This window comes from Giraffa tippelskirchi, chromosome 4 (assembly GCF_054371585.1).
Source record: "Giraffa tippelskirchi isolate mGirTip1 chromosome 4, T2T-mGirTip1v1.2.pri, whole genome shotgun sequence".
Taxonomy (NCBI): Eukaryota; Metazoa; Chordata; class Mammalia; order Artiodactyla; family Giraffidae; genus Giraffa; species Giraffa tippelskirchi.
Window position 1 is genome coordinate 9,857,474 of NC_137278.1, and position 25,197 is coordinate 9,882,670.

Below are 25,197 nucleotides of genomic sequence, written 5' to 3' on the forward strand. Positions count from 1 at the left end.
CCTAATAGGTATATAGTGGTGTATCTAATAAGTGTAATTGGTGTATTTCACTGTTGTTTTTAAATCTGTATTTCCCTGAAAATGTATGATTTGAGCAGGTGTGTACATTTCTAACTTTGAAACATTTTGCCAAATTACTTCCCATAGATATTTTACGCATTTACATGTTTTTTCACACCTATGTCAAGATTGTGTGTTATCAAGATTATGATGTCTGACAATTTGATAGATTAAAAGGGTATTTTGCCATAGATTCCATTTCTGTTATTATGAATAGGATTGAGTGTCTTCTTATTTACTTAAGAGCCATTTGAATTTGCCTTTTTAGAAAACTGCCTCTTAAAGCCTTCTGTCCTTAGCTCTTCTAATGAGTTGTTGCATTTTTAAAAATTTTCTTGTAGGCATTCTTTATATTAAAATGCAGTCGTCTATTGATCAATATGTTACACATACTTCTAGTGTGTTATCTGTCTTCTCACATTATTTTTCTTGCACATTACAATTTTTTGTTTATTTTAATCTAATATTATAACTGTGTAGTTCCTAGGTTCTGTGTCTTGTTTAGAAAGCTCTCTCAAGACTATTCTTTTTGAATCTTTTTTTAATGACTTTTATGTTTTTCAACTTTTTGTATTTAAACATTTGAGATGTATAGAACTTATTTTGATATATGAATAAGGTATGAATCCAAGCTGTGTGTTTGTGTGTGTGTAAGTCACTCAGTCATGTCCGACTCTTTGTGACCCCATGGACCATAGTTAGCCAGGCTTCTCTATCCATGGAATTTTCCAGGCAAGAATACTGCAGTGAGTAGCCATGCCCTTCTCCAGGGGACCTTCCTTGACCCAGGGATTGAACCCACATCTCCTGCATTGCAGGCAGATTCTTTACCATCTGAATCACCAGGGATGCCCCCATGGAATTAATTTTGATATAAGGAATAAGATACAAACCCAAGCTACTTTTTTCCAAATCTTTGCCCAGTTGTCTCAATGCCATTTATTCAATACTCATTTTCCCCCTTTGATAAGAAATGCTGCCTTTATCATCTTAAATTCTCATTTCTTACAGGATAAATTTCTGGATTTTACTTGATTAATCATTCAGGTTTTCTGTTCTTGCCCCATGACCAGTTGCCACTATGTCCTAACAACAAGCAGAAGAGCTGAACACACTGAAAATTCAATGCCTTTTCTTGCATCTGTAAGAGGGGGGAGAATACAGGGGAAAACACTGCCCCTAAGATGGAGAGAGGGGTGGATGTAGGGGGTCATAGCTTACCAGAGCAGAGATCTAGGCGTGAAAGCCACAGCAGGAAGCAGTGTCAAGAAGGAAATCCTGGACTGTAATTAACGAATTGCTGGAGGCTCCGTGTGGACAAGTCTGAGAGGCTAGAACACGGAAGCAACCTAGATGTCCATTGACAGGTGAATGGATAAAGAAGTTGTGGTATACACAATGGAATATTACTCAGCCACAAAAAGGAATGCATTTGAGTCAGTTCTAATGGGGTGGGTGAACCTAGAACCTATTATACAGAGTGAAGTGAGTCAGAAAGAGAAAGATAAATACCATATTCTAACACACATATACATAATCTAGAAAAATGGTACTGAAGAATTTATTTACAGGGCAACAACGGAGAAACAGACATAGAAAATAGACTTATGGACATGGGGAGAGGGGAGGAGAGGGTGAGATATATGGAAAGAGTAACATGGAAACTTACATTACCATATGTAAAATAGATAGCCAACAGGAATTTGCTGTATGGCTCAAGAAACTCAAACAGGGGCTCTGTATCAACCTAGAGGGGTGGGATGGGGAGGGAGATGGGAGGGGATATATGTATACCTATGGCTGATCCATGTTTAGGTTTGACAGAAAAGAGCAAAATTCTGTAAAGCAATTATCCTTCAATAAAAAGTAAATTAATTAAAAAAAAAAAACTCCATGGAGGACCCCCACAGTTTTGTAGACTCCATGAGGTCGACCAGGTTCTCACAGTCAACCCCAGAGGCAAATCCCCTTGTGTTTCTGGCAGGGGAAAGAGAAAGGGAGACATTGTGAAACACACCAGAGTTCTCTGATCTAAACGAGGCGTGTCCTCCCTTAGAAGAAGCTAGTTAACTAGAGCCTAATTGACCTGGCGGAAGGGAAATACCCAGTTCCAGCCCACTGTAGTCAACCTGTCTCACGTGAACAGGAGAAAAAAATTGAGAAACACACATGAAGTTCACAATCCAGAAGCACAGGCTCAGAAAAAGACTGAGACTGATCATAGGATTAAATAACACATCCCCTCCCCCCACTCCTCACCATCACATCACTGAAAGCCTATTTACAGCAGTTTCTTTTACCCAGTATATCATGTTTGGCTCTCAAGGGAGAAAAAAAAATCACCAGGCATACTAAAAGGCCAAAAACACAATTTGAAGAGACAGAGCAAGAGTCAGAACCAAACATGGCAAGAAGATTGAGGTTATCAGACCAATAATTTAAAACAAGTATAATTAATATGCTAAGGGGTCTAATAGATAAAAATCAACAGCATTCAATAACAGACGGTCACAGTAAACAAAGAGATGAAAATTCTAACAAAGAACCGAAAAGGAAGTCTAGAGATCAAAAACACTGTAACAGAAATAGAGAGGACCTTTTGATGGGCTTATAAGTAGAGTGGACACAGCTGAGCAAAGAACCTTTGCCGGTGAGAATCTATAAATAGAAACCTCTAAAACTGAATAGGAAAAGGAACAAAGATTGAAAAGAGAAAAGAAAACATCCAAGGAATGTGGGATGGCTACAAGAGGTACAGCATACACATAATGGAAATGCTTGAAGAAGAGAGAGAGAAAGGACCAAAAGAAATACTTGAAACAATAGTGACTAAGACTTTCCCTAAATTAGCGTCAGGCACCAAACCACAGACCCAGGAAGCTCAGAGAACACCAAGTGTTCCCAAAAGACTCTACATAGGCATATTCCTTTCAAACTACAGAGAATCAAAGATACAAAGAAATCCTGAGAGAAGCCAGAGGGAGGAAAAATGCCTTACCAACAGAGGAACAGAAATACGAATTACATCCAATTTCTCCTTCAGAAACCATGCCAGTAAGAAGAGAACGCTGTGAAACACTTAAAGTGTTAAGATAAAAAATCATCAACATAGAATTACATGCCCTTTGAAAGTATCCTTTAAAAATGAAGGAGAAACAGAGTGTTTTCTTGTTTTTTTCATATATATACCCAGGAGTGGAACTGTTGGGTCATATGGTAGTTCTGTTTTTAGTTTCTGAGAAGCCACTGCACTGTTTCCTGCAGTGGTGGCGCCCAGGCACATTCCCACCAACGGTGTTTGGGGGGAGGGTTCCCTTTTCTCCACATCCTTGCCAACATTGGTTACTTGTGGTCTTTCTGATGATAGCCATTCTGACAGGTGGGAGGTGATATCTCACTGTGCTTTTGATTTGCGGACTCATAGATATGGAGAATAAACTAGCGGTCACCAGTGGGGTGACGGGGAGGGGGAAGGGCAACATAGGACTAGGAGAGTAAGAGGTACAAACTACTGGGTACAAGGTAAGCTACAAAGGTATACTGTATAACATGGGAAATACAGCCCATGTTTTATAATAACTATAAATACAGTATAACCTTTAAACATTGTGAATCACTGTACTGTACACTTGTAACTTATATAATATTGTACAGCAACCAGATGTCAATAAATTTTTGTGTAAGTGAAGGAGAAATACTACACAGATATCCAAAAATTGAGTTTGTTTCCAGTGACCCACCTTAAAAGAAATGTTACAAGAAGTTCTTAAGTGAGGAGGAAAACAATATCGGCCAGAAAAGGTAAAAAGTAGTACATCAGTCAGCTGTTGTCAAAATAATCTTATGTAACAAACCACCCCCAAACTACATGCCTTAAAACAACAATCATCCATTTTTTCTTACGTGTTTGTAGATCATCTGGGCATCAGGTGATCTCATCTAGACTTGGCTGAACTTGGGACCCAGCTGCAGCAAGGGTCCAGGTGAGTTCTGTGCATTTCTCATCTTGTTTTCTCATGGTGATGTCAGAATCACGTGAAGGTAGGCACGCTGCATAGCACATTTCAGACTTCTGCTCTTAAACCTCCCCTCACATTCCACTGGCCAAAGCAAGTCATATGGCTGAACCCAATGTCAAGGGAAAGACACATTCTGTCCACTATGAGGACATGTCTAACTGTCCCACAGAGGAGTAAAGACTGGAGTCCATAATTCAATCTAATTCAATTTACCTTACCTATTTCACCCAAAAAAGATGTCCTTTTCATTATAGGGGACTGGAATGCAAAAGTAGGAAGTCAAGAAACACCTGGAATAACAGGCAAATTTGGCCTTGGAGTACAGAATGACGGAGAAGGCAATGGCACCCCACTCCAGTACTCTTGCCTGGGAAATCCCATGGACGGAGGAGCCTGGTAGGCTACAGTCCATGGGGTCGCTAAGAGTCGGACACGACTGAGCGACTTCACTTTCACTTTTCCCTTTCATGCACTGGAGAAGGAAATGGCAACCCACTCCAGTATTCTTGCCTGGAGAATCCCAGGGACGGCGGAGCCTGGTGGGCTGCCGTCTATGGGGTCGCACAGAGTTGGACACGACTGAAGCGACTTAGCAGCAGTAGCAGCAGTACAGAATGAAGTAGGGCAAAAGCTAATACAGTTTTGCCAAGAGAACACACTGGTCATAGCAAACACCCTCTTCCAACAACACAAGAGAAGACTCTACACATGGACATCACCAGATGGTCAACACTGAAATCAGATTGATTATATTCTTTGCAGCCAAAGATGGAGAAGCTCTATACAGTCAGCAAAAACAAGACCAGGAGCTGACTGTGGATCAGATCGTGAACTGCTTATTGCCAAATTCAGATTGAAATTGAAGAAAGAGGAGAAAACCTAATACCATTCAGGTATGACCTAAATCAAATCCCTTATGACTATACAGTAGAAGTGAGAAATAGATTTAAAGGGCTAGATCTGATAGACAGAATACCTGATGAACTATGGATGAAGGTTTGTGACATTGTACAGGAGACAGGAATCAAGACCATTCCCAAGAAAAAGAAATGCAAAAAAGCAAAATAGCTGTCTGAGGAGGTCTTACAAATAGCTGTGAAAAGAAGAGAAGCGAAAAGCAAAGGAGAAAAGGAAAGATATACCCATTTGAATGCAGAGTTCCAAAGAATAGCAAGGAGAGATAAGAAAGCCTTCCTCAGGGATCAATGCAAAGAAATAGAGGAAAACAATAGAATGGGAGAGACTAGTGATCTTTTCAAGCAAATTAGAGATACCAAGGGAACATTTCATGCAAAGATGGGCTCAATAAAGGACAGAAATCGTAGGGACATAGCAGAAGCAGAAGATATTAAGAAGAGGTGGCAAGAATACACAGAAGAACTGTACAAAAAAGTTCTTCATGACCCAGACAATCATGATGGTGTGATCACTCACCTAGAGCCAGACATCCTGGAATGTGAAGTCAAGTGGGCCTTGGAAAGCATCACTACGAACAAAGCCAGTGGAGGTGATGGAATTCCACTTGAGCTATTTCAAATCTTAAAAGATGATGCTGTGAAGCTGCTGCACTCAATATGCCAGAAAATCTGGAAAACTCAGCAGTGGCCACAGGACTGGAAAAGGTCAGTTTTCATCCCAATCCCAAAGAAAGGCAATGCCAAAGAATGCTCAAACTACCACACAATTGCACTCATCTCACACACTAGTAAAGTAATGCTTAAAATTCTCCAAGCCAGGCTTCAGCAATACGTGAACCGTGAACTTCCAGATGTTCAAGCTGGTTTTAGAAAAGGCAGAGGAACCAGAGATCAAATTGCCAACATCTGATGGATCATCGAAAAAGCAAGAGAGTACCAGAAAAACATCTATTTCTGCTTCATTGACTATGCCAAAGCCTTTGACTGTGTGGATCACAATTAACTGTGGAAAATTCTGAAAGAGATGGGAAGACCACCTGACCTGCCTCTTGAGAAACCTGTATGCAGGTCAGGAAGCAACAGTTAGAACTGGACATGGAACAACAGACTGGTTCCAAATAGGAAAAGGAGTACGTCAAGGCTGTATATTGTCACCCTGCTTATTTAACTTATATGCAGAGTACATCATGAGAAATGCTGGGCTGGAGGAAGCACAAGCTGAAATCAAGATTGCCGTGAGAAATATCAATAACCTCAGATATGCGGATGACACCACCCTTATGGCAGAAAGTGAAGAAGAACTTAAAAGCCTCTTGATGAAAGTGAAAGAGGAGAGTGAAAAAGCTGGCTTAAAGCTCAACATTCAGAAAACTAAGATCATGGCATCTGGTCCCATCACTTCATGGCAGATAGATGGGCAAACAGTGGAAACAGTGGCTGACTTTATTTTTCTGGGCTCCAAAATTACTGCAGATGGTGACTGCAGCCATGAAATTAAAAGACGCTTACTCCTTGGAAGGAAAGTTATGATCAACCTAGATAGCATATTAAAAAGCAGAGACATTACTTTCCCAACAAAGGTCTGGCTAGTCAAGGCTATGGTTTTTCCAGTGGTCATGTATGGATGTGAGAGTTGGACTATAAAGAAAGCTGAGCGCCGAAGAATTGATGCTTTTGAACTGTGGTGTTGGAGAAGACTTTTGACAGTCCCTTGGACTGCAAGGAGATCCAACCAGTCCATCCTAAAGGAGATCAGTCCTGAGTGTTCATTGGAAGGACTGATGTTGAAGCTGAAACTCCAATACTTTGGCCACCTGATGCAAAGAGCTGACTCATTGGAAAAAACCCTGATGCTGGGAAAGATTGAGGGCAGGAGGAGAAGGGGATGACAGAGGATGAGATGGTTGGATGGCATCATCACCGACTCGATGGACATGGGTTTGGGTGGACTCAGGGAGTTAGTGATGGACAGGGAGGCCTGGTGTGCTGCGGTTCATGGGGTCACAAAGAGTCGGACACAACTGAGCGACTGAACTGAACTGAACTGATTTCATTATATAGAGCTAATGAAACCTGAAGCCAGCACTGTAGATGAACCTAATTACAAAGTTATATGTGAAAAATCCTTTAAAATTAGTAAATTGAAACCAGCATGTGACATTCCTAAAATCATCTTTCACAACCAAGTCTGATTTATCCCAGAATTTCAAAGATTACTTATATGTAAGGAACCCAACAACATAATGCACTCCATCACAAGAAGCAATTTAAAAGAGAGATAACCTCAATCAATGCAGAAAAGAATAAAATTTGACATTCCCTACTAATTCATATAAACTCTTTAAAATCCAGGAATAGGAGAATATTTATTAACATAAAAATATGTATCTTAAAACAATAGAATTGTATTTATGGGGACACAACAGAGATCCTGTGAAATTAAGAGCAAAGTAAGCATGACTCCTTCCATTTTTATTCAATATTTTTCTGCTCCATGCAGTAAAATTTGTAAACAGAGATGAGGTCTAACTATTAGAAATGAGAAGATGAGATCATTATTATTTACAGATGATACAGTTATATACCTAGAAAATCATTATTTACAGATGATACAATTATATACATAGAAAACATAAAAGTATCAATAGAAAAACTCTTAGGATGAATGAGCAGTCAAATACAAGATAAATATCTAAAAATCAATTTTTTTCCATATGCTAGCAATAACCAGTTACAAGATATAATAGAAAATAGATTCTATTTATAATAGCAATAAAAGCATAAAATATTTAGCAGTAACTATAAAGAGAAACGTGCAGAAATTATATGTGAAGAATGCTACAAACCTTTATTCACAGATATAGAGCCCTGGAAAAACAGAAAGGTATACCGCCCAAGAATGGAAAGATGAAGTGTTATAGAGATATGAATTCTTCCCAGATTACTATATAGGTTTAACAAAATTCCATTCAAAAGATGAAATGCATTCGACCAACTTGAGAAGTAATTCTAGATTTCATTGGGAAGAATAAAATTTTGAGGATAGGATGTTTTGAAAAAGTGAGATGATGAGGGGGCACTTGTTGTTCAGTCACTAAGTCGTGTTGGACTCTTTGCGACTCCATGGACTGTAGCCTGTCGGGCTCCATGGGACTTTCCAGTCAAGAATACTGGAGTGGGTTGCCATTTTCTTTTCCAGGGGATCTTCCCAACCCAGGGATCGAACCTGGTTCTCCCACATTGCAGGCAGACTTTTTACCTTCTGAGCTACCAGGGAATTCCTGTAATTCACTGTAATTCATGTCAATTGAGCTGGTGATACTATTTAACCATTTCACCCTCTGTCGTCCCCTTCTCCTTTTGTCTTCAATCTTTCCCAGCATCAGGTCTTTTCCAATGAGTAGGCTCTTCACATCATGTGGCCCAAGTATTGCAGCTTTAGCTTCAGCATCAGTCCTTCCAATGAATATTCAGGGTTGATGTCCTTTAGGATTGACTAGTTTGATCTCCTTGCAGTCCAAGGGACTCTCAAGAGTATTCTCCAGGACCACAATTTGAAAGCATCTATTTTTCAGCACTCAGCTCTCTTTATGATCCAACTCTCACATCCATACATGACTACTGGAAAACTGTAGCTTTGACTACATGGACCTTTGTTTACAAAATGGTGTTTTTGCTTTTTAATATGCTGTCTAGGTTTGTCATAGCTTTTCTTCCAAGGAGCAAGTATCTTTTAATTTCATGGCTGCAGTCACTGTCCACAGTGATTTTGGAGCCCAAGGGGCACTAGCCCCAGCCAATAACAAAGCTCATTGTACAGTAGTACAAAAACTTTAAAAGGGTAAATTGTTACTGTACTTGGAAGACATCTCAACTAAATACGATAAACAGCTTAGAAACAGATTTTAAGTATAAGAACTTACATACAAGATATTGCATTAACATGTAAGTCCCATTAACATACAAGTTGCATTCGGTTGCATATAAGAGAAACCTGACACTTTGTGTATAATCACTGCCTGAGGGCATTGTTCATCTTACAAAACAAGCTTGCCAGGGGTGGACAGGTCAAGAATGATGCAGCTACATCAGGAGTAGAGCTTCTTCCTTCTTCCTCTGCCCTGCCTGGTGTGATCTTGCAACTTGAGGTTGCAAAAATGGCAGCTCCACCTTGAGACATCCCATCCACATTACAGACCTAATAAGAAGGAAGACAAGAAAAGAGGGAGGGAAGGGGTAAAGAAGAGAAGGAAAGAAAAAAGAAGGAACAATACCTATATACTTTCTATACTGAGAAGTAGAATTCCCCCTAGAAGTTTCCAGCAGACTTCCACTTACAGTGCTTTGACCAGTGAAGTCACACAACCACTGCAAACTGTGAGGGAAGCTGAGAGAAATACTTCTAAAAAAATAGATGGGCACAACACTTTCCCAAACAAAATTAATATCCTGTTGATAGATGTTGTGTGTCTATTTACAATAGGCAAGACATGGAAACAACCTAAATGTCCCTCAACAGATGAATAGATCAACAGATGAATGGAACAGCAATGGAATATTGCTCAGCCATTAAAAAAAAAGAATGAAATAATGCCATTTGCAGCAACGTGGCTGGAAACTAGAGTTTATCATACTAAGCAAAGCCAGAAAGAGAAAGGCAAATACCGTATGCTATCACTTACATGTGGAATCTAAAATACAGCACAAATGAATTTATCTATGAAACAGAAACAGACTCACAGGTATAGAGAACAGATTTGTGGTTGCTGAGGGGGAGGGGATGGGGGAGGGAAGGATTGGGAGTTTGGGGTTAGCAGATGCAAACTAGTATATATAGGATGGATAAACAACAAGGTCCGACTGTATGGCACAGGGAACTGTATTCAATATCCTGTGATAAAGCATAATGGAAAAGAATATGAAAAAGAATGTATGTATATGTATAACTGAATCACTTTGTTGTACAGCAGAAATGAACACAACATTGTAAATTAGCTAACTTCAATAAAATGTGAAAAAAAAGAAAAGAAAAAAATGTTGTCTTGTAGGTAAGCAACAATGTCCACCACAGAAGACATCAAATGACTGTGAGATGGAGGGACAGAAAGGAACAATGATTTGACTAATGAGATTAGGAATGTGGTGTAGTCATATCCAACTCTTTGCAACACTACAGACCTTAGTCCACCAGGCTCCTCTGTCCATGAAATTTTTCAGGCAAGAATACAGGAGTGGGTTGCCATTTCCTTCTCCAGAGGATCTTCCCGACCCAGGGATTGAAAATTGTCTATTGTGTTTTCATTTTAATGTACACCCATGGTGGATTCATGTCAACATATGGCAAAACAAATACAATATTGTAAAGTTAAAAAATAGACAAATAAACTAAAATGAAAAAAACAAAAACAATAAAAAAAGAACAAAATGAAACGACTCATACTATACCGATATTTACTTTAGACTAAATACCAATAGAATGTCCATAGTAGTGGCAATAATATGTATCAATGTCATGGACTCCTCTACATTTCACAGGTCTCCTTTAAGGTCAAATTTGAGCCACATGGTGCTCCCACATTTAATATTATTCTTTTTATTGTTTTATGTAATAAATGTTTACTTAGATATACCCATATGCTCACCATTTCTTTTGCTCATAATTCCTCATGTATACATCTCAAACCTTCCTTTTATAGTCACATTTCTTCTTTTTGGAGTATAGTTTTTAGAAGTCCTTTAGTGAGAGACTGTTCATATAAAGTCTCTGGGTTTTTTATTTTGCTTTAAAATGCCTATATTTGCTATTTCTTCAGATATTACCTCTCTCTCCAGTCTCTTTACTATCTTCTTATATAGTTTTTAAAGAATATTTATTTGTTTGGCTGCATTGGGTCCTAGTTGTGGCACACCAGAATCTAGATCCCTGACCAGGGAGAGAACTCAGGCCCCCTACGCTGGGAGTGTGGAGTCTAAGCCACTGGAGCACAGGAAGTCCTTTCTTCTGTACTCTGAAGTGCTTCCACTTCCAGTGCTTTGGCCAGTGAAGTCACACTACCACTCCAAACTGTGAGGGAAGATGAGAGAAATACTTCTAAAAAAATAGATGGGCACAATACTTTCCCAAATGAAATTAATAGCCCAAACAATATTAATAGCATCGATATTATTTGGTCTTAGCAGGTTTGAACGAACTCACCTTTGAAGTTGTCTGGACCTCAAGCTTTTTGAGGTAGGAAGTTAGAAAATTTTCTGTTTCTCCCATGGTTGTTGATCTATGTAGATTTTAGGTTATTTTTAAAGCAGAAAAACAGACTAAATCTCAAATCATCCTTTAAAAGCTACAGATACAGATGATAGGTTTTAAGGTAGAGAGTAAAAAAGAGAGGCTTTTTTGTTTTGCTTTTAACAGTAGATTGGCCTGCCTCTAGGTTTGGCTTAAGCTCAAAGAGTCTTTCACAGTAACTAGAGGGATTGTCTCAGGATTAAAAACTGGCACTAAAGACTCACAATCAGGGGTTGATTCAACTAAGTCACAACAGCTGATGGAACTTAAGATGTGAATTGCATTGGCATTGAGACTAATAGGAGACCGTTCTCTTCACCTACACGATTTCTGACCTCTTCTCTCCAAAACATTTCCTCTCACACTTTCAACTGCTAAATGCATTTCTAGAATTCCAGGAGTAATTGTTAAGGGTGTACAATTTAATCTTGCTTTACAGTTTTATATGCGTAAACCATCATGCTAACTTTGACCAATACACAATCTTCTTTTAGATCATTAATTTATTCATGAATTCATCACACATTTACTGAGCAACGGCAGCGCCAGGCAATATTCGGGACACTGGGGCTGTAATGACAACCACCACAGCCCCTGCCCTTGTGGAATTTATGATCTCAAGAGGAAAAGAGGACTTGACTGCGTTACTGCAATTTTTGGTAAGTGCTTGGCAAAGTCCCGGATGCTGGGGTCAAGCAGGTCAAGGAAGGCTTCCTGAAGAAAATGACATTTATGCTGAAACTTAAGGGTGAGCAGGAGCTGACCAGGCTAGGTTATGTGTATGAAGGTTACTTCAAGGAGAAATGAGAACTCGAGGTGAGTGCTGTGCTAGGTCGCTCAGTCGTGTCTGACTCTGTGCGACCCCATGGACTGCAGCCCACCAGGTTCCTCTGTCTATGGGATTCTCCAGGCAAGAATACTGGCGTGGGTTGCCATGCCCTCCTCCAGGGGATCTTCCCAACCCAGGGATCAAACCCAGGTCTCCCACAGTGTAGGCGGATTCTTTACCACCTACAATTCTTTACCACTGGGGAAGGTGAGTGGAGGGGGTGCTAAACAGGAACCCTGGTTTTCTCACTGCAAGCCCTCTCTTTTTCCCTGAACTTTAAACTTCTTATTTTATATTGGGGTATAGTCAATTAACAATGTTGGGGGGATAGTTTCAGGTTAACAGTAAAGCGACTTAGCCATACATATACATGTATCCATTCTCCCATAAATCCCCGTACCATTCAGGCTGATACGTAACACTGAGCAGAATTCCATGTGCTATATAATAGGTCCTTGTTGGTTATCCATTTTGAATAAAGCAGTGTGTACATGACCTTCTCAAAGTCCCTAACTATCCCTTCCCCCCTGCAAGTCCTCTTTTATTGAAATATTTTTTTTAATGAAAAATGTCTTAAAGGTAAAAATCAGGAAGGAAGGAAAGGAGAGAGGGAGGGGCGGAGGGAGAGAGGAAGAGAGAGAGAGAAAAGGAAGGAAAGAAGGAGGGAAAAAGGAGAACGAGAGAGAGAGAGAGAAGAATAAATACCAAGAGCATCCTCCCTTCCTTACCGTTCTTGCCATCATACAGCTATGTGCCTTTGGCCAGGTGAGACTTCTCTGAGCCTCAATTTTCCACTTGGCATGAGAGATTCACGTTATCCCCTGCAGGGCTGTCCGGAGCGTGGAACAAGAACAAGTTTGTGAAAGCATCTTCTAGCTGAGATGCATCACCTCCTTGTACAGGAGTGTTTTTCTTTTATTGTGATTTACATTTGTTAACCCGGCTCTCCTGAAGAACTACTTGGGAACTACAGCCAGAGAGCTGGTGATCTAAGGTTCCCAGAGGCCAAAAATCCAGGGACACGGGCCCAAGTAGGGGAGACCCCCCTGCCCAGGGCTCCCTGTCCGGCCCACCCCATCCCCCAGCATTCGGGAGCATTCCTCGCTCCTGTATATGAATGAGGTGATCTTTCAGCTGCCCTTTGTCTTGGAAAAAAATTAATTCTCATTTGCATTACCTCGTCTAAATGTCACCCACCGATATTTTGTTAGACATTAGCAGCGCTGGCAGGGAGGGCCGCGGGGTAATTGTGTTCTGGCTGGTGCCGGGATTTACATAATTTCAGACAGCAATTAAAGAATCCTGGGGAATTTTTTTTTTTCTCTCTTGCAACCTCTCCTACAAAGAAAGTGTTCGTTTACATTAAGCACTCAGCTCCTCGCTGTTCATTTGCATAAAATTAAAGGTTTTTGTGTTCCTGAACAGCAGGGTAACATTTAAAATTCGGTTTTAAAAAGCTCACCTTACAATAATAAAATGTTAATATCATTTCATAGGCAATGCGAGGTTGCCAGATGCCTTTCACTTCCAACTTGGATCCATTGCTAACTGTTTTTCCCTCCCTTTCTCTCTTTCCTCTTCTCTTTGTCCATCCCTATCCTTCCCCTAAGTCTCCTCCTTGGCCTCACCCTCTCACCCAGTCTTTTTGATCTCTCCTTCTTCTCTTTCCCACTTATTCTTTTTCTAAATGGAATCCAAATGTTCTCAACACTCACCAGCCTGAGGCCATGAAACAAAGTTTCCCTGTCATCTCATGAATGATAACTCTAAGCTCAGCTGCCAGGTCCCCAAGGGGTCCTGTTTCTACATGGATCTCCAAATCACCACCCACCTAGTCCCACAACCAATATGTCCCCTGGTCCTCAAAGCAGGAGTCAACCCTGGTTACTCTCCACCTCCCCTGGGACATACTGCCCTGGTCACTGCGGATGTTCGTGATGCCTCACAAGGAGTCACTCTTCAGCCATCACTGCAGAACTGCAGCGTGATGTGGCTGGGGCTCCAGGCCCACTCATTCTTTCTCTATGTCAAATAGCAGGAGGTGGTTGAGTCAGAAGATGCTGCCAGCAAAGACCCCTGCCCCAATCCCCTCTTTCCTCTCACTGCCCAGTCCTACGGCTGAGTCTAGATTATCGGACACACTCCCTGACCCTGTTCCCAGGACAAACCTCCCCTCAGGCCCTCTTGGCTTCATCAGCCACTTGGACTCCCTCAATCCATCATGAGACATGGTTTAAGAACCTCAAAATTCCAAGGGGAGAAGCAAAGAGTGTCCTTGATTCTGCCTTCCTGGGAGTATCCAGGAATATTGTGTCAATTTTGTTCAAACTGTATGTTATGGTGATCAATGATCAGTGATCATTGATGTTACTATTGCAAAAAGATTATGATTCACTGAAGGCTCAGATGATTGTTAATATTTTTTTAGCAATAAAGTATTTCAAGTTATGGTATGTATGTTGTTTTTTTAGATATAATGCTATTAACACACTTAATAGATTATACTATAGTGTAAGCATAACTTTTATATGCACCAGGAAACCAAAAATTAATATGATTTGCTTTATTGTAATATTTGTTTTATTGTTATGATCCTCAGTATCTCTGAGGTATGCCTGTATATGAAAATTAACTCAAAATATGTTAAAGATCTAAATGTAATAGCGAAAATGAGAAAACTCTTAGAAGAAAATACAGATGTAAATCCTCAAGACTTCATGGATTAGGCAATGGCTTCTTAAATATGACACAAAAGCACCAACAAAAGAAAAAGGTAGATAACTTGGACCTCACCAATATTAAAATCTTTTATGTCTGAAAGGATACTATCAAGAAAGTGAAAAGAAGCTTTTCCGCTCTCTTCCCTTCTCGCCCCTTGACATTCCAGCTGCGCGCCCTGCGCCTTGTTGCTATGCCTCGCAAAATTGAGGAAATCAAGGACTTTCTGCTCACAGCCCTGCGCAAGGACGCCAAGTCCGTCAAGATCAAGAAAAATAAGGATAATGTGAAGTTCGAAGTTCGATGCAGCAGATACCTTTACACCTTGGTCATCACAGACAAAGAGAAGGCAGAGAAGCTGAAGCAGTCCCTGCCCCCAGGTTTGGCCATGAAGGAGCTGAAATGAACCACATACGCTGCTTTGAACTATATTAAAATTTTTAAAATTCTCAAAAAAACAAAGAAAGTGAAAAGAAAACCCACAGAATGGGAGAAAATATTTACAAATCATATATCTGAGAGAGGTTTAGTATCCAGAATACATAAAGAATTCTCATAACCCAACAACAAAAAGATAAACAATCCAACTTAAAAATAAGCAAAGGAGTTGAATTAACATTTCTCCAAAAAAGATAAATAAAGGCACAATAAGTCCAGGAAAAGATACTCAACATCATTAATCACTGGGGATTTGAAAATCAAAACTCTGATCTTGAGAAAGAAAAATGGAGCTGGAGGAATCAGGCTTCCTGACTTCAGACTATACTACAAAGCTATAGTCATCAAAACAATATGGTACTGACACAAAAATAAAAATATAGATCAATGGAACAGGATAGAAAGCCCAAAAATAAACCCACAAAGCTATAGGCAATTAATCTATGACAGAGGAGGCAAGACTACATAATGGAAGACAGTTTCTTCAATAAATAGTGCTGGGAAAACTGGACAGCTATGTGTAAGAAATGAAATTAGAACATTCTTTAGCACCATACACAAAAATAAACTCAAAATGGATTAAAAACCTAGATATGAGACCAGACACCATAAATAAAATGACCATCAGAAGGAGCCTGGGGCCTGGGAGAAATAAGGGGCTCTGTGTATCTGGGAAGAAAGAAGTCAGAATGCAATGGAGAAGAGAGAAAGGGGTGAGAGAGGTGGGAGGAGGCAGGCAATCCTGGGCCTGGTTACTACTCTGTGAAATAGGTACAGTTTAGCACACACATCCCCAAGTTTGTGCAAGGATTCAGTGAGATACAACAGGTGCAGTGCTAGGCCTGGGGCCCAGCATGTGGTTAAGAGCTCAACACATAAGTGTAGTCATCATGACAGTTACATAATTCTTATGCAGCACTTAGACATGCCCAGCACTATTCTAAGCATTTTCTAAGTACCAGTTCATTTAATCACTGTCAAAAAACCTTATGAGAAAGGAACTACTATTATCAACATCCCCATTTTATGATGAAGAAACTTGGACACAGAGAAATTAACAACTTGCCCAAGGTCACAGAGCTTGTACATGGTGAGACCAGCACTTGAGCTCAGGTGGTATAGTTCAAGAGCCCTCTATACAATGTACTGATGCTTCCATAAATGACCGTGCAGCTTTGAGAATTACTACAGCTTTATAGTCAGGATTACATTTGGCTAGACTCCCAAGGGCTTCCCAGGTGGCCCAGTGGTTAAAGAATCCATCTGCCAATGCAGGAGATGTGGGTTCGATCCCTGGGTTGGGAAGATCCCCTGGAGGAGGAAGTGGCAACCTACTCCAGTATTCTTGCTGGAAAATTCCATGAACATAGGAGCCTGGAGGGCTACAATCCATGGGGTTTCAAAGAGTCAGACATGACTAAGTGACTGAGCGTGTGTGTGGGCACACACACACACACACACACACACACACTCCTGAATTCCTCAAATCTTCCATTTTAGAATCCCATGCTATAGTCTCTGAGATCTCACCTCTCTGTTCAGAGGGAACAAGAGTGCTGAGCAGGGAAACTGAAGCAGAGGGCATCTCATGGGTATGGAGCCTAGAGGGGCTGAGGAGGCTGAGACTCTGCTGGGAACGTGCAGGTGAGTGCCTCCCACCAGAAGCACTGGGAGCATGAAGGGTGATCATCATTCCCCCATCCTGGTTAGGGGTGGGGGAGGGTCAGGGCAGTGCTATGGCTAGGCTAGCTGGGTGCTATGTTCTGAATGTCTGTGTCCCTCCAAAATTCATATGTTGAAACCCAGCCCCCAGAGTGATGCCATTAGGAGGTGGGGCTTTTGGGAGATGACTAGGTCATAGGGGCGGAGCCCTTGTAAATGGGATTAGTGCCCTTATAAAAGCAGCACTTTTCATGTTTTGGCCACCTGATGCAAAGAACTGACTCATTGGAAAAGACCCTGGTGCTGGGAAAGATTGAAGGTGGGAGGAGGAGGAGAAGACAGAGGATGAGATGGTTGGATGGCATCACCGACTCAATGGACATCAGTTTGGGTAAACTCCAGGAGTTGGTGATGAACAGGGAGGCCTGGTGTGCTGCAGTCCATGGGGTCGCAAAGAGTTGAACACAACTGAGCGACTGAACTGAACTGAAAAGCTGCACAAGAAAGCTCCCTGGCATCTTCCACTATGTGAGAATACATGGAGAAGTTGGCAGTCTGTAACCCAGAAGAGGGTCTTCACCAGAGCCCAGTGTCCATGCTGGCATTTTAATCTTGGATTTCCAGCATCTAGAGTTGTGAGCGGTAAGTTTCTGCTGTTTACCAGCCATCCAGGCTATGGTGCTCTGTTACAGCAGCCAGAACAGACTAAGCCAGTGAGCTAACCTGAGCGGGGCTGGGCCAGCTGGGCAGCTGGGCTGCTGGGCTGGGAGGTCAAAGGCTGACACAACCAGAACACTGCAGTCAGCAATTTCTGAGTATTTACTCAGTGCCCAGATCCACATTAACGGCCTTTCTTGCATCATCTTATTTAATCTCTCAAAAACCCTTTGGGGAGGCATTATGATGACCATTTTACAGCTAAGAAAGATGAAGCTCAAGCTGGTTACCTGGTTTGCCCAGAGTGCCTAGGTGCACAAGAGGCCAAGTGGGACAGACCCAGGTTCCTGACTCTCCTCTCTGCTCCCTGCCTGGTCGAGCACAGAGCCAAGCCTGGTTGATCCACTAACCATGTGCTGATGGGAGTGTTTGACGGGAGGTTATTACTCAGGGGTCAGATCTCCTGGCCTCAGCCCAGGGTTCTCCCCTGAAGTCCCCACGGAGGTTGGCAGGGCCTGAGGGTGACACAAAAGCCAGGAGGCCCTGCAGAAGCTGCCCCTTTGCCCCAGTCTGGCTGCAGAACAGTGAGATGAGGGCTTCTCCACCTCTTGGTGGAGGGCGGCAGCCTTGCCCCTGTGCTCACCTAGTTAACACCGGGCTGCCTGTGCCCCTGCTTGAGGTGGCTCCGCACACCTCCCGGCTCAAAACAAACAGCCCCCTCATTAGCCCCATTAAGGACTCAATTTAGCCACTTGGTTCTGAGAAGGAAGTGTGAGCCTGGAACACACAGGGAGTTTATTATGTTTGCCACAATAACACTTGAAAGTGATAGTTACTCAGTCATGTCCAACTCCTTGCAATCCCATGAACTGTAGCCTGCCAGACTCCTCTGTCCATGGAATTCTCCAGGCAAGAATACTGGAGTGAGTAGCCATTTCCTTCTCCAGGGGATCTTCCCGACCCAGGGATCGAGCCCAAGTCTCCTGCATTGCAGGCAGATTCCTTACTGTCTGAGCCATCAGGGAAGCCCTGCAGTGATAACACTTAGGTAGACAAAAGAGGCAGCAGCGCAGGGAAGAGACTTGAAGGCACAGGGAGGCTGTTATACACCTGGCCCACCTGGCCCCTCCCTGCCCTGGCAAGCCTTCCTCCTTCCCATGACTGAGCTCTCACCTGGAACATTGCCTCTGCAGGAAGGCCCTTCCTGTTCCCTGTCCTTGATGTCCTTGTCTTTGCTGGTCTCTTCCAGACACAGCCCTTGAAGCCCCTACCCTGAGGGGTCAGTCATGCCAGCCAAGGCCGAGGTCGGGGGCCGTGTGTCCCCAGTAAAGGCATAAGTGTGCTGCTCCAGGTGCAGCCTGCAGAGCGCTGGACACCTCCAGGCCCCATTCCCATCAAGCTTGCTGGTTCTCAGACTTGAGAAACCTGTCTGTGAGATCCACTGATATGTGTGTAGGGTCACGTTCACATCTTTCAAGCAAGACACTCTCTGCCTTCAAACACAGTCCAGGCAACCAGCACTGCCATCCTGATTTCTGCCACTCCACAGCCAAGCTGCCTCCTTCTAGAACTCAGTGGTCCTTACCCAGAAGCCAGAGAATCCTGCCCTCCTCTCTCCCAGCAAGACCCCCAAACCAAGAGACTGGATAGAGCATTTACCGATGGTCTAGTTTCACAAAAGCTGTATATGTTGTGTTAGTCTCTCAGTTGTGTCTGACTCTCTGCAACCCTATGGACTGTAGCCCACCAGGCTCCTCTGTCCACGGAATTCTCCAGGCAAGAACACTGGAGTGGATTGCCATTCCCTTCTCCAGGGGATTTTCCCAACTCAGGGAGCAAATCCGGGTCTCCTGCAGCAGAGGCAGATTCTTTACTGAATGAGCCACCAGGGAAGCCCAGTTTCACAAAAGCCGATCTAAAATTGACTCCTGGACTACCTGAAAGAGAGTTCCCAAGAGCCAAAGCTGGAAGAATCTGAGCAACAAAACAAAATAGTACAGGATTATAACCCAAACTGTACAGTAAATATCCATGAGTCCATTCGGATATAAATAAATGATTGAATTAATAAATAAATGAGGGAGAAGAGACAAATTTCCTGTAGAGAAGAATTCCAAATAATTTTTGGATGATTATTTTGGATACATAATTCCAAATAATTCCATCTAATTTCCAAATAGATGACCTGCCCTTGAGGAGCAGGACCCTTCCTTAGATGTGGGCTGTGCAGAGTGACTCCTTCCCAAGAGGACAGTATAGAAAGAAGGAAGGAGGGTAACTTCAGTGGAGAAACCTGACAGTCACCCCCTAGCCAAGTGACCAAGGTCAGCATCAGCAGGTTGATAATATGTACCCCGATAGAATGTGATGCAAAAATGACACTTGATCTCTGTGCTCTTTCTCCCCAAAAGCCATAACCCCAGTCTAACCATGAGGATAACAGCTGGCAAATCCCAATAGAGGGACATTCTACATGAATGAGCAGTGCTCCTCCAAACTGTCAAGGTCATCAAGACCAAGGAAAATCTGAGAAACCGCCAAAACCAAGACAAGCCTAAAGAGACATGATAACTAAATGGAATCCTGGATGGGATCTTGGAACAGGAAAAGGGCATGTGTACAAACCAAGGAAGTCTAAATAAAGTAGACACTTATTTAATAATTATGGATCAATAGTGGTCCATGGAGTCGCTAAGAGTCAGACACGACTGAGCAACTTCACTTTCACTTTTCACTTTCATGCACTGGAGAAGGAAATGGCAACCCACTCCAGTGTTCTTGCCTGGAGAATCCCAGGGACGGGGAAGCCTGGTGGACTGCCGTCTATGGGGTTGCACAGAGTCAGACACGACTGAAGTGACTTAGCAGCAGCAGTGGTTCGTTGTGACAAATGTACCATATTAACCCAGGATGCCAAGGACGGGAAAAACTGAGTATGGGGTATACGGGAACTCGGGACTCTCTCCTCAATTTTTCTGTGAATCTAAAATAAAATATTTACTAGAAACACAAGTGGAGGCCCCTGGGGCCTCTGTGAACTGGCTCCTCTCCCTCCTCCACCCTTGCTTCCCAGCTCCCTTGAAAGCCCTCATATTAACTCTCCACTGACATTCTCTTGCCGAGCCCTTCTGTTCATCTTCACGACCTTCTGCGTTTGACTCTGCTCCCAGCTCCATGCCTTCTTGACTCTCCTACATTTGGCCATGGCATGGAATACTCCTGGTTCTCTTGCTATAATACTATTTTGCCCATCCCATCGTTCCTATGCGTCCTTTTCTGGCTTCCACACCACACCCGTGCTCCAAGAATTCCTCCTGGTCCCTCTTCTCTCACATTCTCTCTGGTCAGTCAGTCCCCACATGGAGGCTGGGGTCCCAAGTGTGCCTCTCCAGCAAGGATGGCTTCATGGTGACTCAGACCCACTGTCCATCTCCTTCTTCTGGGCATCTCCAGGTGGAGGTCAACTGTGCATCTTACCAACTGTCCCAGACCTATGTGTTCCTCTTCCCCCAAGCCCTTGCCCCTCTGTCCTTCATGTCAGTGAGTAAGCATAACCACCCTCCTGGGGGCACAATGCTGAATCCTGTATGTGGTCCTGGGCTCTTTCCGCCCCTCTTCTGTGATATCCCCTCTGTTCCTGGATCTTTGAAGCTAGTTCCTTAATGCTGGCATCTGGTGGTTTATCTACCTCTTTGTCACCACCCTGCTGTTGTCACTTCTATCATTTGCCTGGGTGGCTGCTCCAGCCCCCTGGCTGTCTCCCTGACCCGAGCTTCTTCCATTCAATCCGTTCTCTACACAGTAGCCAGGCTGGTAACTGTAAACTGCCCATCTGACCCCGTGGCCGACTGCCCTGCAACACTAGCGGATCTCAAATGCCTCAACTTGGCACCATCCCTCTCCCCTTTCTCTCCATCCTCACCTCCTATCTCTACCTGAATACTGTCTCCACTCCTGCATAGCTGGTCCACTTGCCACTGGTCCAAGCTGTACCCTTGGCCTAGAACGCTCTTCCCTCCCTTGTTCTCTGGCTAATACTCAATGGACCTTCAGAACTTGGGGTGTAGGGATGGGACAGCTCTTACCTGCTGATGGCCCAGTGCCTCCTCTGTCCCCAGAATTTCATGTACTTCCCCTGTTACAGAACCTATCCCCCTAAGCAGACATCATCTGCTCACAGCCAGCATCCTCCTCTCCTTCATTCCCTCCCAGCCTGTGGACATCTCCAAGGCAAAGACTGTACCCCACACATCACCATACCTCCAGGGCTCCCTGGAGATCCTCAGGAAAAGCTGTGATAACAGCAAACATTTATGAGCATCTACTGGACGTCCCCGGTGGTCCAGTGGTTGAGAATTCACCTGGCAATTCAAGGACGTGGGTTCCATCTCTGGTCTGGGAAGATTCTACATGCTGCGGGGTAACTGAGCATCACGACCGCTGAGCCTGTGGGCCCTAGAACCCATGCTCACAACAAGAGAAGCCATCACAATGAGAAGCCCGCATAGTGGAACTAGAGAGTAGACTCTGCTCATTACAACCAGAGAAAACCTACATGCAGCAACAAAGACCCAGGGCAGCCAAAAAAATATAAATAAATAAATATGTAGCACCTACTATGCACCAGGCACAATGCTCTTGAAGTGCATTTTCTCATACTGTATCTGTCCTTCGCAATAACAGATGAGGGTAGGTGGGAAATGGTGAAGGACGGGGAAGCCTGGCATGCTGCAGTCCATGGGGTCACAAAGAGTTGGACACGACTGAGCGACTGAACAGCAACATCAAAGAGGAAACTGAGGCACAAATGACATGCAGCTTAAGGTCACACAGCTGAAGTCTTAGAGCTGAACCAGGAACAGAAGGGTCAGCTGTCTTCCTCACTTGTCCTTCTAACCACATTGTTATTTTGTCCTATTCCCTTTTCCACTTCACAATCAGTGACCCATGCCAATAGGCAGCATCCATTACATCGTTTTATGTGTCCACAGCATTCCATCATACTGATACAACATAATCTGCTTAACTGATCCTGTTATTAATATGTGTCCAATTGTCTGAATATATTTTTTCAAATAGGTAACTGATGATCTCAGCACTACTTTAAAATAATTCATGGCTTTTCCTTCTAATTCAAAATGTCATCTTTACTGTATAATAAATAGTCACATATGCTTGAGTTCTTTCCTTATGTTGTCTCATTTGTTTAATTGTGCTAATTCACACTATCGTGAATGGTTATACCTTTATAATGCGTTCCCATTCATGTATTCATTCTTTCACTCACTTAGTCAACAAATATGTATTGGGTTGTTCTGTGGACCATGTGCTGTTTTAGAAACAATAGTGGACCACTGTGGAAGCAGTGGGCAACATCACCCTCCCATCAGTCAGTCAGTTCAGTCACTCAGTTGTGTCTGACTCTTTGCGACCCCATGAACCGCAGCACGCCAGGCCTCCCTGTCCATCACCGACTCCCGGAGTCCACCCAAACTCATGTCCATTGAGTTGGTGATGCCATCCAACCATCTCATCCTCTGTCGTCCCCTTCTTCTCCTGCCCTCAATCTTTCCCAGCATCAGGGTCTTTTCAAATAAGTCAGCTCTTCGCATCAGGTGGCCAAAGTATTGGAGTCTCAGCTTCAACATCAGTCCTTCCAATGAACACTCAGGAATGATCTCCTTTAGGATGGACTGATTGCATCTCCTTGCAGTCCAAGGGACTCTCAAGAGTCTTCTCCAACACCACAGTTCAAAAACATCAATTCTTCGGCTCTCAGCTTTCTTTATAGTCCAACTCTCACATCCATACATGACCACTGGAAAAACCATAGCCTTGCATTTTAATTTCTGACCTTGTAAGTGGTTCCCGCCTCAATCAATTTTATTTATTAAGTTGCTCTTAGATGTTCTTGACTATTTATAACTCCCAGTGAACTGATGCTGGCAAGTAAGAAAATAAATTTGGCGTTTAATTGGCACTGAATTAAATGTATAGATTAATCTTAATGGAATTGACCATTTTTAATCTTCTTTCCCATGAACACAGCAGGCGTTTCTATACAGTCAATTCTTATTTTTATGTTAAGTTTAGTCTCACACATTTATGCTGTTTGTTGCTAAGTATTTTATATTTTTGTTGCCATTGTGAATGTCATCTTTTTTCCATCATATATTCTCAACGATTAATGCTGGTACATAGGAAAGGTATTGATTTCTTGAATATTTCTTTTCAGTCAGCATTTACTGAATTCTCTGATTAATCATAATAGTTTTTGGTTGATATTTCAGATTTCCTAAGTAAATAAGCATATAATACATAAAAAATAATTTATCTTTCTTGTAGCTTTATCATCATTTATTTTTCTTTTATTTTTCTGTTGTATTGCTTAGTGCTAAGATTTCCAAGGTGTGCTAGTAAACATTTAACAACCAGTTGTCCAGGGAAAATAACTCTGATGTGTACCATTTGCCAATTTCTATGGTGTAAATATTCCCACCATGGCCAATCTCAAGCTACCAACATGATGTCACTGGACCTGTGGGGAAGAGATGCACACCTCTCTTGATGTCATCCAATTCCAGATGGTTGCACATCAATTCTTTTTTAAATATTTATTTATTTGATTGTACCAGGTCTTAGTTGTGGCATGCAGGATCTTACTTCCCTGACCAGGGATTGAACCTGGGCAGCCTGCATCCGAGAGTGTGGAGTTTTAACCACTGGACCACCAGAGAAGTCCCATGAACATCAATTCTCCCCAATTTCCTTGACCAACACTCTCTCCTAGTCTCCACTCTTGCCAACTTTCTCCAGTCTCTTTGAACCACTCACCTTATTGCCCTCCCCTGCACGTACCTGATATTGTCGCAGCTTTTTCTCATTGAACCTACTCGCTTGTCTCCATCAGCATCCGTCGTTGACTCCCTCCCTCCTGGATGATGGAAGGGCCTGGGGCTCCCTTCTACAGAAATTCCTCCCTTGCCAGTCCCAGTGCCCTTGCCCTTGGCTGCTTCCACCACTGATTCCAGCCCACTGATGACCCTATTCCTTCCCCCTTTATGAGAGCTTTTCATCATCATTAAACATGCTCAAATCTCCTGGATCCTAACAAACAAGCAGACCCTTTGTATCTCTCTCCTGTACTTCACGGACAATATTCCCCAAAGAACTGTGTGTTCTGCTTTCTCTTTTATTCCGCAGATTTCTAGACCACTGGCTTCTTCTCCCGCCTCTTTACAGAATCAGCTCCCATCAGCACCACCAATGATGCCACAATGATGTTGCTAAATCCAATAGACGCCGCTTTGCCCTTATCTTCCTGACACTGTAGCAGCTTTTGACTCCACTCATGACACGCTCTCCTGCTGAAGGTGGTGACTCCACCCTCCTAGATTTCTTCCTGCTTCTCACACTCCTGGGCTCCTTCACTGCTTCCTCCTCCAGCGCTCTCTGGATGGCCCTCAGGATCCTGCCTGGTCTCCCTTCCCCATTGACCTATACTCCATCTTCCTTAATGTCAACCTCCACCTCTATGCTCTGGGCTCCCATGTTTACCCAAGCCCAGGCCAGATATTTGACAATGGCACCTGGTGGGCCTCTGGGAAGTAATCA

General features: G+C 42.9%; 1 protein-coding gene and 1 pseudogene across 2 annotated transcripts in view; one reads left to right on the forward strand and one right to left on the reverse strand.

The window, feature by feature from the left end:
* MVB12B (multivesicular body subunit 12B) overlaps positions 1–25,197 on the reverse strand; it is a 483,962-nt gene that overhangs the window by 331,608 nt on the left and 127,157 nt on the right. The gene's annotated exons all lie outside the window — the stretch shown is intronic.
* LOC145503771 (large ribosomal subunit protein eL38 pseudogene) lies at positions 15,020–15,298 on the forward strand (annotated as a pseudogene). Its single transcript, XR_014051742.1, has one exon. The product of XR_014051742.1 is annotated as a large ribosomal subunit protein eL38 pseudogene (transcript).